Below are 14,942 nucleotides of genomic sequence, written 5' to 3'. Positions count from 1 at the left end.
TCTCCAATCCCCAAATATACATTTGGCTTTTAAACATTCTATAGTATTAACAAGTTCATGTAAATTATTATTATTCCCACTTTGCACATACCCTTAGAGAATTTAGGAGACCTAATAAATAGTTAATAAATGCTTATCGACTGTCTGATTTTGACTAAGGTTATATCAGTAAGAAATGTCTACACTACAATTTAAACCTGGGTTTCTCCTGACATTTCATCTTTCACCCCTTCTATTTAAACCTGCTTAAATAAAGCAACTACTATTTTTTGTTTGATCGAATATTAACATTTTAAAACTTTGCGACTTTTCAAGGTTTCTAGTTCAATAGATTATTTAAAATGTTGCCCATAAGTTGATCCAGGGTAAGAACTCAAATACCTTGAAGAAGTTGTGTAATAAATAGATATGCACTAATGTTATAATTCAATTATGTAGTAAATGTTTGACTTATTTATTTGGAAGAGACTCCTGAATTTCATCAATGTAGGGAACTATTGGTTCAGTCATCCACATGTGTAGATTACCTCATCTGTGATTTCAAGTCTTAGAAATTGACTAGAGGTACTGGGAAAATCAGTTCCTTTTTCTTGGTCCCCCAGCTATTATACACATCTGAGTGCACACTTGAAATGAAGTTTTCTTGATTCAAACACCAGAAGTCTACCCAACTTGTCATCTGGACTATCATATTGGTCACAACACTTTATTGAAGAAAGCTTCTGGGGTAAATTTTAAGGGGGTAAGGGACATTCAAAGTATATTTCTATCTGCTTAAGGTTGGTGTCATGTACTCCCCACAAATGTCCCTATGGATCTCCATCACAAAATGCTGATACTAGCCTCACCTGAAGCTTGACTGATGCAGCCCAGGGGGAGGAGAAGAAATGCCCAGATTTGAGCTGCACAGAGTCACCTAGTCAGAGGACGGGGGTCTGAACCCCGTGCACTGCAGTTGCTACAGCTAAGTGTCCTGAGAACAATAGTGGCACTTGGCCAACAACATACACTCTACTCATCCCTGATTTTGATCATGAGAGAGCACCCTCTGAACTCAATTAAAAAAAAATGTTTCTCAGAAAATTGACGGCTTCAGAAACATGGCAGCTACTACAGCAGCCTTTAGACTCCAACCGACCCCAACCCTGGTGTCTACACTGGATTCCTCACCAGCTTCCACCCTGGCCCCACCACAGTACCAGCACCAGGCCCTGCCTGGGTGTCTTCCCTCGCTGCCCCACCCGGGCTCTGGCGTCGGCCCCCCTCGTGCATGGGCTCCTCGGCCTGTGCTTCCAGGGCCGTTCCCCTGCGGCCACGCAGTCCTGCTGCACCCGGTCAAACTCGCCTCCATGGTGGACAGCTACAAGTGTCCCAATGAGGGCGCGGGCCCTGTCATCAGCACTCTGCTGGGAACAAAGCGACAAACTCTCAGTAGAAGTCACCAACTACTTTTCAGTGCCATATAATGAGTCTGGAGATGAGGTCGCTGAGGGCATGGAATTTGCTAAGAATATGTATGAATTTCACAAGAAAGTCTCTCAAAGTGAACTTATTCTGGGCTGGTATGACATCACAGAACACTTGGGGATGAGTCATGAGTACTGCACCTGGGAGGCCCATAGCCCAATTCATCTCACTGTGGACACCAGCCTCCAGAATAGACAGCTGCGCACCAAAGCCTAAGTCAGTGCTTCCATGGGTGTTCCTGGACAAACGATGTGAGTGATGTTCACTCCGCTGATGGTGAAATATGTCTACTATGATCCTGAGCCAACTGGAATTGACCTGATCATGAAGACGTGTTTCAGCCCCAGTCATGTGTTTGGCCTTTAAGGTGACCTCCAACCCAGTTGGTGGGGCATCGGCCCAGATCCAGCATGCTGTTGCCGTATGTTGAGTGTTGCCGTATGCTGAGGATGTGCTGTCTGGAAAGGTGCACCGTGGGCCTCTTCCTGCTGGACCTGCTTATCCAAGTTCCCAAGATTGTCCCTGAGGACTTCAAGATCATGGTGAACAGCAATATCAACCACCTGTTGATGGTGACTTCCCTTGCCAATTTAACCCAGTCACTCATTGCTCTCATGGAGAAACTTGTGAACTTGTGAGAAAACCAATGAGCAGCAGCTACAGCCAGCAACTTTATCTAATATGGGTCCTCCTTTGGCCTGACTCATAGGTTATAGCAGAAGAAAGGTGGCTTCTTCTTTAACCATCATTTTAAAATCCCTGTTTCTGTAGATGAGCTGTTTATAACTCCAAATAAACCACAGACATCCCTCCCCCCCAAAAAAAAGAGAGAAAAGCAAACTGACATTTGAGGTACTTGTGCCACAAGAGACTTAGTATTTTTAGTAGCTAGTTTCCCAGGGATCCTCTCCAGGCTATCTTCAGTGATGCATCATAATATTTGCAATATCACAAAATCATTCAACTTCAAAGTTGGAAGGGACCTGAGAATGTATCTAGGCCAACATGTCCCTAAAAAGTATCCTACATAAGACATTGTCATTTGCCCTTCATTTGGAGGAGGACTGATGACATCATGGGGTGATATTTTGACTTTTTAAATGAGGTAGAGTTGAACAAAACCATCAACCTCACTTTCTCTTCCAGAATCATTGCAGGCAAGTGACACGATAAAAGTCAAAATGACTGACAATGGCCTGGGAGGCAGTGGATGACCATGTGGTCTGTGATGTCTGACCAACCTCTAAATGCTCCATAGAACCTCTTTAAGTCATGGTTGCGGCCATCAGAACAGAATATTCTCATCTACCCACTCTGCTGGGGAGGTCTTCACCTGCTTGGGATGAACATTCCCCTCATTCACTGATCTGTTTGAAGCCTGTCAGTTACCCAGAACTTGATGTAGCCCAACTCCATCTGCTGAGATGGTCTTGCTGGTGTGTGGCTCCTGCACACACTATCACTTTGTGGAAGTACGAGTAAGAAGGGATTGGTAGGTGGCCTCCAAAAGTGGATGAGCATCCCTAAAAAGGGCTAAGCACACCCTCACCCCAGAGGCACTAGTCCCTGAACACCCCCACAGCCACTTAACATATGTCCCAAAGGAGACATCCAACCTTTACTTGAAGACCTCCAGTGGGACAGGGCAAGGTTTCTTTCTCTTATTGTAAATCTCTTATTATACAGAAATTGTTCCTTCCCCCCACCCCATTTCAGTGATATTCAAATGTACCTTTTTGGAAATGAAGCATATCTGGCTTCATTTCTAATCTATGTTCAGAAATTTCTAAATTGAAGGTGCATCACAAGTCATCTACTCCAAATGCCCCATTTTTACAGGTGAGACAGTTAAATCCACATGGAAAAGTGACTTATCCAAAGTTAAAAAGGGAGGAAATAGCTCAGCTGGCTTTTGAAACCCAGATCCTCTGGCTTCAATTACAGTAGGTTTTTTGTGGGGTGTCCCCATTCCCTGCACTGATTCACTGAAGATCTAGAAACATATGAAAATTATCAACCATGACAATGGTATCCTTTACATCTGTACCTGGCCAAGCCTCCCTTCCCCCTCTAAGGTGCTGTCTGGCCTTTTGATCTGTGAAGGGATTCCAGGACCCATGCCATGTAGGCACAAACATTAGTGTGACTCTGGCTTAGGAAGAAAGTGGCCTACAACCTGATAAAATCAGAGACACAATTCTGAGGCTTCAACGTTGCCTGATACACAAGGGCATAGAATCAGTGGCATGGAATGGGGACAGGGAGAAAGTAATACTGAATATCATAAGATATCATAGGAACATTAGGCAAGAGCTGTTATAGTAAAAAAAAATTGAATGGTTTATCAATTTTCCAGTAATAATTGCATAACAATAATAACAGCATTTCTGTCGTGTTTACTACATGCCAGACACCATATGCTAAGAAGGTCATGATCATTATCTCCAAACTGGAACTCAGGTTTTCCTGATTCCAGGTTCCCCATTCTATCCATTGCATTCCTAGAAATAGTTGCAGCAGCTCACCTTTTCATAAGAGTTTAAGTTTATATAGGATGTTTTCCTAAACAGCCCAAGGAAATGTGTGTTGAACTATTCTGAGAATCATTTTCCAGAAGAAGAGGGTCAGATAAGAGAAACAAGGAATTCATTTCCAATAAGCCAGTAAATATTGGTAGCCAGGATTTTATCTCCGAGCACTGGCATGCCAAGCACATGCACACTTCATGGTATGATAATGAAAATAAAATGTTTCATTTCCCCAAGTTGCTATTTGGAGCTGGTAAGTTGCAGTAACTTAGAATTTAGATAAATTAAGTAGAATTTGCTCCACGAAACTCAAGATTTCCTTTCCAATGTGATAAAATTTGCTTTCTGTATTCTCTCCCCTTTCATAAATTGCAGTGCCTTATGGACCCTGGAGTCTCCCTTTCCTTAACTCCTCTACAGTTTGATCACCCTGGTCTCAATGCCTTTGCTATTTGCACAGGTGTATTAGGTTTGATTCCTCTGTCTTGTGTGTTTCACTCGAAAGTCCATATTTCAAATGTATTCTAATGACCTCCCTACTTTTCCCTATATAATCAGAGACACTAATTATCTAGCCTCTTTTCAGACAAAGTTGTATTTAGTGCCAATTTGTCAGGGTGGGAAATGAATCTGGTTTCCTTTCTATTGAGAGTGCCCAAAGGCAGGTGGTTTGAGGCTTGGATATTTAGTATAATGAGACTCTGGGGGATAAACAGTGATGTTTAAAGCAGCCTCATTATGAATCAGCAAATACAGTGACTGGCCTACTGCAAAAAGTCAATTTGCATTTACATAACATAACATAACATGCTGTTATGTCTGGTCTGCTCCAGGCATTTAGATATTGGTCTTCCCTAAAGAGATTCTGGGCATTCAGCCTCCACTGTTCAATTCCATAAGAGGACTGGCTGCCTCCGGTGTTCTCTTTACTTTTAGAAACAGGATAGATAGAGCCTTGGAATACACACTACAGTTGGAGGCAACGGGAAGAGCTGAGTTAAACCCTCCTTGGCATCTGCCAATCTGGTAAACTGATGAGCTCCCAACACTCCTCCAGATTAATTTTGTTTCAGACAGTTATGCAGAGAGAAAAGAACTGCAATGATGTTCCATTCTGTTTTCCTGGGGCCATAAATAACTGGACTCATCTCATTTGAATTCAATTTAAAAAATCAAGCATGATCTAGGGCATTTTACTAAAGTTGGCCATTCTGTATAAGCTTCCAAGGAAAGAATTTCTTCAGTAGCTCTACAGATAGTGTAGAGTCCTAACTAGAAGGGAATGGTCTGAGAACTTTACAGATGAGAAAACTGAGTCCCACAGTAGAAAATAACTTCCCCAAGTTTCAAAAGATGGTATTTTGCATAGTCAGGGATTTGAGCCCATGGTCTTTGATTCCAAATATAGCTCCAAGTCACTATCAGCTATAGATCCAGAATCAAAATAGAATCTGAGAGCTAGAAGGAACATCTGCAGTCCTATCATGCATCCCATGTCCACCAAAAGTCTGCCCTCTACAACTCTTTCCACAGGGAGTCATTTAGTGATTGCCTGATGGCTACAAGTGACAGGAAACTGACTTCTTTCCAAAGTAGCCCATTTAAACATTTAGGTTAAAGCTGGTCTTTAAGAGCTCTGGTCCCAGACCAAGTCCTACTTCATCACTTTTTGGGCCCAGATTATCTCAGAATGAATGGTTTCTGTTCTGGCCACAAATCCTGAGGGTCTTTCCCTCCCAGATCTAATGTTTTTTTCTAAAAAGGCAATTTTTGACTCATTTTATTAAGCCTTAATCACTGAATGGACTTTGCCTCAGTCAAACTGAGACCTATTGAAGAACTTACCTTGAAAAAGCCACTGTCCCCCACTGTGTAATTGGTCATCTGTAGTTGTCCTGATCCATATCTGGCCACTGAACCCAGATGGCTTCAGAGGAGAAAGTGAGGCTGGTGAATTTGCACATCCTTCCCTTACTTAAATCCAATTCACTTGCATGTGATGGCATCACCTCCCAGAAATCATGGTCTTCTTTGACAAAGAAGGACCAAAAGAAGTGGCATCATTTAAACTTCAGATAGTTTGAATTGTTGGAAAAGATCGTTTTTTAGTTTTTGGCTTATTTCCTTCTTAAATTTGCCTTTTTGTGACTTGCATTTAACTGTTCTAATTCAACCCTTTGAGGGTATTGACCAAGCTGAATTCTCCTTTGACATGGAAACTTTCCAGTACTAGGAAAAAAAAAAGCATTCATGTTCCCTTCAAACATTTTTTTTCCAGCCTAAACATTCCTCCTTCTTTCAGTAGTCTTTGCATATCATGGACATGAAATCCTTCGTCCTTCTGCTCAACTACCTCTGAATACTCTCCAGTGTAACAATGAACTCTAGCCATTGTCATTTTTCTTCTTTTTTAACTTGTTCAGACTTAATATTACACTACATCAAAAATGGTGATTTCAACATTTCAATTTGCAGAGCATATTAATTTTTACTTTTCTATTTGTAGCCCAGTGCATTATACAGAGGACATGCTTAATAGATTTTCCATTCATCTATCCTTCCTTCCTTCCTTCCTTCCTTCCTTCCTTCCTTCCTTCCTTCCTTCCTTCCTTCCTTCCTTCCTTCCTTCCTTCCTTCCTTCCTTCCCTCCTTCCTTCTTTCCTTTCTTCCCTAATTCAATCATTTATCAAACACTTATTATGTACAAGTTGTTATGTTATGTTCTGGGAATACATAGATTGAAGTAGTCTCTATTCTCATAGAACTTTCATTTTACTAGTGTGTATATACATGTATGTATATGTGTATGTATGTGTATATATATATATATATATATATATATAAAACAGTATATAACAGGTATTAGTTGTCCCTCCACCCATTGATATCACAACCTCAATTCAACTTCCTGAGTGGGCATGAACAAATAGAAATCACCACCTTGTGCTTAGTCTTCCAGTGATGAACCTATCTGCAAGGATCAGACAAGACCACTCATGGCTGTTTTTCTACCTTTATGGTCTTCAAGAGTCCAGGTTCCTTTTTATGGGCATTTGCTGAGTCCTCAAGTAGAGGAATTGCTTAGACATAATCAATTCACTGGCAATGACACGATTTTGTTTGGAGACAATGAGTGTGGTAACAGAATTCCCTCCGCTAATCCAGTTCAAAACCCATATCTTGCTTGGGTCTTAGAAGCAGAGGTATCAATGACTGGGTCCCCAGGTGCATAACAGTTCATAACACTGGCCTGAAGAGATAAAAATTGTAATTGGGAAATATTTAACAAAATTAAAAAAATACAGTAAAAGAGAGATAATATCAATATGTAATTTTCTAAGCCAATATGTTCCCTATAGAGGATTTTTATGTATGGCTTAGTAGCTTTTCTTTCTGTTTTACCTTGATATCAGTGTCTGAAAGAGCTACTCCAACCTTTACTAAGCATCCTATGTTCATTTTATCACTTGGCACTCTGAATAACCCTCTAAATCAGAGTGCCAGTGAAATCGGGATAGTGATGTTTATTGAATCCACAATTTTAGTTAAATAAAAACTCCCATCTGGGAATATTTGCTCTCTGTTACCAGTTGGTATGTTTGCTAAAGTTCATAATAATAGCTGACACTTATATATTGTGTATTATACACCTGGTTCTATGCTAAGCCATTTACAAATATTATCTCATTTTACCCTCACAAAAATCCTGGGATATAGGGGCTAATATCCTGCCCATTTTATAAATGAGGAAAACTGAGACAAACAGGGTTTAAGTGACTGTCCTGGGGTCATATAACCTCTGAGTATATGAGGCTACATTTGAATTTGTCTTCCTGACCCTTGGCTTTGCACTTTACCACTTCATCCCAGAGCTGCCTTCATTTGTGATCTTTGAAAGTTGCCTAGAACATTGAAAATTTAAGCAGACCTTTGATTAAATCATGGAGTTTTAGAATCAGGAGAGACATTGTATAATATGTTACAGACCATAAAATGTAGGTACAAAGCATTTAATTAAATCATCCAGGATTGTACAACTATTGTCTACCATAGGTGGGAACTGAAGCCCAATTTTCTCTTGCTCACTATCTCCTACAAACCCCACTACCTCTCCACTGCTATTCTCAGTCCAATTTTTCAGTTCAGGAAACTGAGGCTCAGACAAGCTTAAGTGAACTGCTCATGACCACATAGTTATAAAATCACAGAAATGAATCTAAATCCAGCCTGCAGTCAGTTAGGGCTCACTGCTATCCATCGGTTCCTCCAACACATCAGATTTTTTTGCAAATAGAAGTGAATCTTTCCTATATTTTTCACCAAGGAAGACAGTTTGCAATATGTCCAAGTCAACTATATTATGTACTGGCAAAATTTAAGTAGGAGATAACCAAAAGATGGGTAGAATGCATGATGAGTGAAAGATTTGCAGGTAGGTGTGTGTGTGAGTGTGTGTGAACATGTGTGTGTGTGTGTTGAATATTTTACTTTGTTTTTGAGGGCTGGTGCAAATATTGTGATGCTCAAACTTATCTGTTGAGAATATTGTAGGGGGAGGGGGACAATCAATGTGAGCTGGTAAAGCCAGATTAGAAAGCCTAGCAGGTGTCATACAAGTTTAAAAGGCAATGATTCTAATAGCTGCATATGTTCTGTATAGTCAGATATTCTAATGGCAAATGTTTTTCCCTTTCTCAAAATGCTTTTCTAATACATTTTATGTCACTCAATCAATCTGTCTATTTCTATACAGATGAATTACAGGAATCTGCAGTGTCCTGTTTGCCTCCCCGCCTCCAAATCTGCCTAGCATCTTGGGGCTTCATCTGTTATTACCAAAATCCAAGGTACATTTGGCAGACAGAGGAAGGCATAGGGAGATAACATTACCATTGACTGGTTTGAGGCAGAAGTGATGCATTTTCTTCTTCATTTGCTTGGAATGTTAGGACTAATTTATGGCAGGTGCATGACTGATTTGACTGCACTACCAACATAAAGGATCACTGACCTTTAGAGGTCACCCAGATAACCTCTGAGCCCTGGGGAGACAAAGCAGTTCACCCAAGATCATCCAGGTTGTTTACTTGAAGACAACTATGATGTCTCCCTCCCCTCTGTCTCTTTGGGTTAAACATCTCAAGTTTTTTCAAATGATCTTCATATAACAAGATCTTTATTCCCCATGTGATTCTACAAGCTTTTTCTAGCTGTTTCTTTGTTTATTTTATCTCAAGTCCTAGGTCCTATGTCCTTTCTATTATACTGCATAGCATCTAGAAAGCTATTAAAATATGATTGATTTCACAAAATCTTTGATATAGAAGTAAACATGAAAGTAATTTATTTCAATCCCTACCAAAAAAATAACAGCAGCAGCAATAAAAATAATAACAATAAAATTATATGTATCTACCTTTAAGGTTATCGTGATTTCTTTTTCTTATAACTATGATAAATTTTATGCTAAAATCCAGTGTGGTCAAACAGATAGAAGATTGGCTTCAAAGGTGGCATCCTAAACACACTAGTTTTGTTACCCTGTAAAAGATGAGTAGCCTTTCAGAGCTCTGTGGGAAATCTATATGTTAGAGACAAGTTTTCAATAGATATTGATGGAAAGTATTTCCATTATGGGATTTCCTTACTCCAAGGAGTCCTCATACCCAAGAATAAATAAATTAGCAGTAGGCAACAACATTTCCCAAGCAGATCTCCTACAAAAGTGGTAATTCTTGTGTGTCTAGAAGCTCAGAAAGCCAGAAGGAAACAAAAGCTCAGTCTCTATTGTAATCTAAGGCTTGACATTCCTATTCTGTTGGAGTAATGACCGAACTCTCTTTCTGTCTCTGAACCCCTCCTCCTTCTCCATCTGTATCTCCCAGCAATCTCCTGTAAAAAAAGAAAAAACAAAACAAAACAGAAGAGATAATATATTCCAAAACTTGGAATTCCTCAAGGGACAAGTCACCATCTGAACTGAAACTCTTATTATCAAAAGAATTTTCATTAGAGACCAAAATGTTCAGTGGTTATTTGTCTATTTTCAGAGACAGGGAGGGAGGGCAGTCATCTAAGATGTTATCAGGCATGGATTTATCTGTGTTTTGTTTTATAGAAGACAATTGTCATGGGTCGATTTGCGGTTGATGGTTGAAAGGCTAAAGTATAACAATGGAATGAGATGAAAGGAATTTCAGCTGACAAAATGATAAACAAAATGAGTTTTCTCTTGGATCAAACATGTGATGGTTTGCTAATAATATGGTACTTCCATCTTCAGAAGGCATTTTTTTCACACAACAGGGCTACAGCAAGAAGTAAAAGGCACACTATTAGCAAAATATCATGGTCCATTTGACTGGAAATGAAATGTCTCCATATCTGAGTTTTCCAAAATTGAATTCTACTGGGTTATGAAAATTGCACTACACTGTGGTCCTTCTTGATCATAATTATTTTTAAGATTATACAGAGAATTCTGATAATTTTAACTAGTGTATAGAGGTGAGCAATGTGACTTTGGTAAGTGAAAGGGATTTGATTAATAATAATGATGAAGATGATGATGGTCCATTTCTATGTAAACTCTACTGAAAAACAAGAGGAGTCAATAATGATAATGAAAATAATTATGGTGATGTCAATATTACTATTGTTAATAAACAAACAGACAACTAAGTCCCACACCACAGTGGCAGATACTTCAAATATGCTGGAGTATTAAAAGAATCATGTCTACTGAGCCCAGAGCATCATTGCAGGCAAAACTGCTACCCAGGGATACACAAATACCAATTCTATTATTTAAAAACCTTATGAACAATTCTTTTAATATCCTCCACTATTCTTCATATTCATAATCCCCAAACTACCTAGATACAGTCTTATGTAGAGAGATTTAGAAGATGAAATCAAAACCATATAGTTTTAGTATGGTGGAGAGATTTCAATGTGTCCTATCCATTAGTTGAATTGTATCAAGGATATATTTATGGAGCCACAGAGGATGAATTTATGTCTTAGTACTTTCAACCAATTACAAAAAAAAAGACATTTTATCCATTGACATGAGAGTCCACAGAGTATTAAACATCAAAGAACAGCAACGTTCGCTGTCCCATAACTACTTATCTCTTCACCTCATCTAAAGGAAAAAAAAAGATACAATATTAATAAGGCATATGTAAATAATGCTAAGACATCTCCATATTTATTCATACTTTGCCTCATTTTATTTTCCACAATACTGAGACATCAAAGTTCTATTATCTCCATTTTGCTGATGATGGGATTGATAATAAGAGATATGGAGAAACGTGTCCAGGATCAGATGGATGGTAATTATCTCAGGCAGGTTTAAAACTGAAATTTTCCTCAGGACAAAAAGTAGATTTGAGAAATAACACTTACCTGAGTTTTGAAGTAAGTGTTTGTAGATACTCCTGACCCCAACTATCTATATACTGAAAAGATAATTCTTGGAAAATATCTTATTTAAAAACAAATTATTAGCATATTAATTGCACCACATAGTTTTTTTTAGCATAGTGGACTTGAAATTTAGTCTCAAATCCTGACTAGCCTGTTACTGTATCAAACTGTCTCATTATTCTCATCTTCCTTCTCTTCATTGATAAGTTGGGGATAAAAACTCTTGATCTGTCCTATAAACTTCTTCTTAGTCTCAGATGAGATACTTTATGTGAAATTATTTGTAAACTTTAAAGCACCATAGAAATATAATTGTTGTTTTCCATTGTTATTACCTATAATAGAATTTAGTGGGGTGTGGTATAGGGGAAGAGGTACCAAGTTAGGATCAGATGCTTTAAGGAATAGCCCTAACCTCTTTCTGCTGTGTGTCTTTGCAAGGGATTTAACTAAGCATCTTATTGCCTTACTTAGAAAAATAGGTGGTTGGATTGGCTCATGTCTAACAGCATCATCACTTATGAATCATTGATATATTTCCTTTGAGAGACAATAATCCATCCAAGACATAATAAATAAAACCCAGGCAGCTGTTTGAGTCATACACAGACTGAGATACCAGCTACCCAGTTAGCAAGGATCAGGGGAAATATTTGAAGTTAGACTATGATTGACTCCATACTCAGCACTGTTCATCACAAAAGAGAAATAAATGATTCCACTACTTCAGTACAGATGAACTGAAACATTTTAATATTTGATAGAAATATTTTTGAAGATTCAAAAGCACGTTTTCTGTGTATAAATCTCCCCAGAATCTATTGTACTTCCTATACTATTTAAGAGGATGTATGGGGCAGAGTGAGGATTGTTTCAGATGGAGACCTTTTAAAAACACCAATAAAGCTATTTTTGTGACCAGCCACTAATGTTCAAAGGAGGCAGCATATTTGTGTGTGTGTGTGTGTGCTAGAAGGGGGAGGGGTTGAAGGGGAAAAGCAAAAAAAAACTCTGCTTTTTTCTGAATGTGTCATCAAAGCAGCATTGTGGAAAGAGTAACAGGCCTAGAGTCAGGAAGAGCTGAGTTCAACTCTGGACTCACACCCTCACTAGCTGTGTTTCCCTGGGGATGTCACTTAACCCTGTTTACCTCAATTTCCCCATCTGTTAAATGAGTTGGAGAAAGAAATGCCAAACCACTAAAGAATCTATGCCAAGAAAACCCCAAATAAGGTCATGAAGTATTCATCACAACTAAATGACATTGAAATAATAATTTTCTATTTCTACTATCCTTTTCCAAAGAAGTGAAAGCAAGAAAGAGGCAACTATCATTAAGATGTTAAAAGATAGTAATAGTCAATAAATCAATCAAAAATTGTAAATTGTTTACTATTTACCAATGATAATTTCCTATTTATTAATACTACATCATAACATTATTTAACAAATAACAATTTACCATTTACCAATAATAAAGGCTACAAACCAAGACCAAAGTGGAGGGAGTTTTGGTGCAGGATTTTCTGTTTGCTGATAATTGTGCCCTCAAAGCAGCCTCTGACGCTGACATGCAGAAAAGTGTGGGTCAATTCTCTGCTGCTTGTTCTAATTTGGGCCTAGCAATTAACACCAAGAAAACACAGGTGCCCCATCAGCCACCATCACACCATCCACACATGGAAATATCGACTAAAGCAAATGGAGAAGTTCTGAATGCTGTGGATAAATTCACTCACCTTGCTAGTGTACTTTCCCAGGATGTGCACATTGCCAGAGAAAGCTCAGTGTCTGGGTGGTTCTGAAAGAAAGTAGGGGAGAGAAGAGGTATTAGACTGACTGCCAAAGTGAAGGTCTACAGAGCCATGGTGCTCACCTCATTGTTGGATACCTGTGAAACCTGGACAGCCTACCAGCACCATGCCAGGAAACTGAATCACTTCCATTTGAATTGTCTTAGGAAGATTCTGAAGATCACTTGGAAGGATAAGGGACCAGACACTGAGGTTCTTTCTCCAACTAAACTGCCAAGCATTCAGATTCTGCTTTAAAGAGTGAAAGTCTGATGAACTGGCCATGTTGTTAGAATGCAACACGTATGCTTGCCAAAAAAGACTATTTTATGGAGGACTCATACAGGGTAAACATTCACATGGTGGTCAGAAGAAGCAATACTAGGACACTCTTGAGGTGTCTCTTGAAAACTTTGGAATTGATTGTATAACAAGGGAGACACTGGAATTGATTGTATAACAAGGGAGACACTGGCCCAGGACTGCTCAGCATTGTGTGTCTTCATCAGAGAAGGTTCTGTGCTCTATGAACTAAACAGAAGTGAAGTAGCTCAAAAGAAAGACAAAATGTAAAAATTTAGAGAATCCACCCCAAATCTTCACATGAAGTATTTGTGCTTGACCTGTGGTATAGTATTGTGAACTCATATGGGTCTGGTCAGTCTCAGCTGGACACACTGTAACTTAGATCTAGCATAGTGATGTCATTTTTATTCTCTTCAAGAACAAAGGACAGCAAACACCCTCTATTTACTAATAACTTTTTTTCGTGTTGGAGATTTAAAAAAAATCCAAACCTATTATTGCCTTTTAGGAGCTAAAATTCCAATAGAATGATAGCATCCACATACATTCATACACAAGAGACTTAAAGAGTTGGTACAAAGTAACCTGAAAAAGAAAGACAGTAACAGCTTGAAGGGAGGGGGGGAATGGATAAAAAAGTAGTTTTCTGGAAAATAAAATTCTTTAGCTGAGTCTTGAAGGAAGCTAGAGATGTCAAGAAATAGAGATTAAGAATATCATTCCAGGAATAGATGGCATTGAGTGTAAAGGTTGGGAGATAAGTGATTGAAGGTCATGTGTGAGAAATAGCAAACAGGTCTCAGGGCTCAACTATAGAGTACATATCGGGTGGACAGGTACTAAAACACTGGAAAGACAGAGAAAGTAGGGGCTGCTAAGTGGCACAGGGAATAGAGCACCAGACATGGAGTCAGCAGGATATGAGTTGAAATTCGGCCTCAGACACTAGTTGTGTGATCTTAAGTCACTTAAACCAACTGGCCTTTCCTTCCCTCTTCCAAAAAAAAATTCAGAAAAAATAAAATACATAGCTATTTTTGGGGGGGTTCCTAGGTGGCACAGTGTATAAAGCACCTGCCCTGGAGTAAGGAGGACCTGAGTTCAAATTTGCCCTCAGACACTTAATAATTACTAGCCGTGTGACCTTGGGCAAGTAACTTAAACCCAATTGCCCCTCCAAAAAAAGGCAAAAAAAAAAGATAGTAAGAGAATAAGTAGAGACGAAGTAAAGATGAAATAGAAAAGTTGATGAAGAAAATAGTTAGTTCCTGGACTTTATTGAGTTGGGAGGAATGTCCTGATTAAATGTGGGCTTAAAAAAAAAACCTATTTGGGGAGTTCTGGGGTAGTTATTCTGGAATGGTAATAGATTTGAAGGAGGAACCAATCAGCAGTCTGTTGCAGTAATCCAGGA

At 38.9% G+C, this 14,942-nt stretch overlaps 1 pseudogene; it reads left to right on the top strand.

Annotated features, from left to right (window-relative positions):
- Positions 1-1,100: 1,100 nt before the first annotated feature.
- Positions 1,101-2,105, top strand: LOC138145847 (eukaryotic translation initiation factor 3 subunit F pseudogene; annotated as a pseudogene).
- The last annotated feature ends 12,837 nt before the right edge of the window (positions 2,106-14,942 follow it).

This window comes from Petaurus breviceps, unplaced genomic scaffold (assembly GCF_028583685.1).
Source record: "Petaurus breviceps papuanus isolate PSGF00001 unplaced genomic scaffold, PetGlider_PUasm1.0 139, whole genome shotgun sequence".
Lineage (NCBI taxonomy): Eukaryota > Metazoa > Chordata > Mammalia > Diprotodontia > Petauridae > Petaurus > Petaurus breviceps.
Note: the sequence above shows the minus strand (reverse complement) of the source record. Positions and strands in the feature narration are given on the sequence as shown.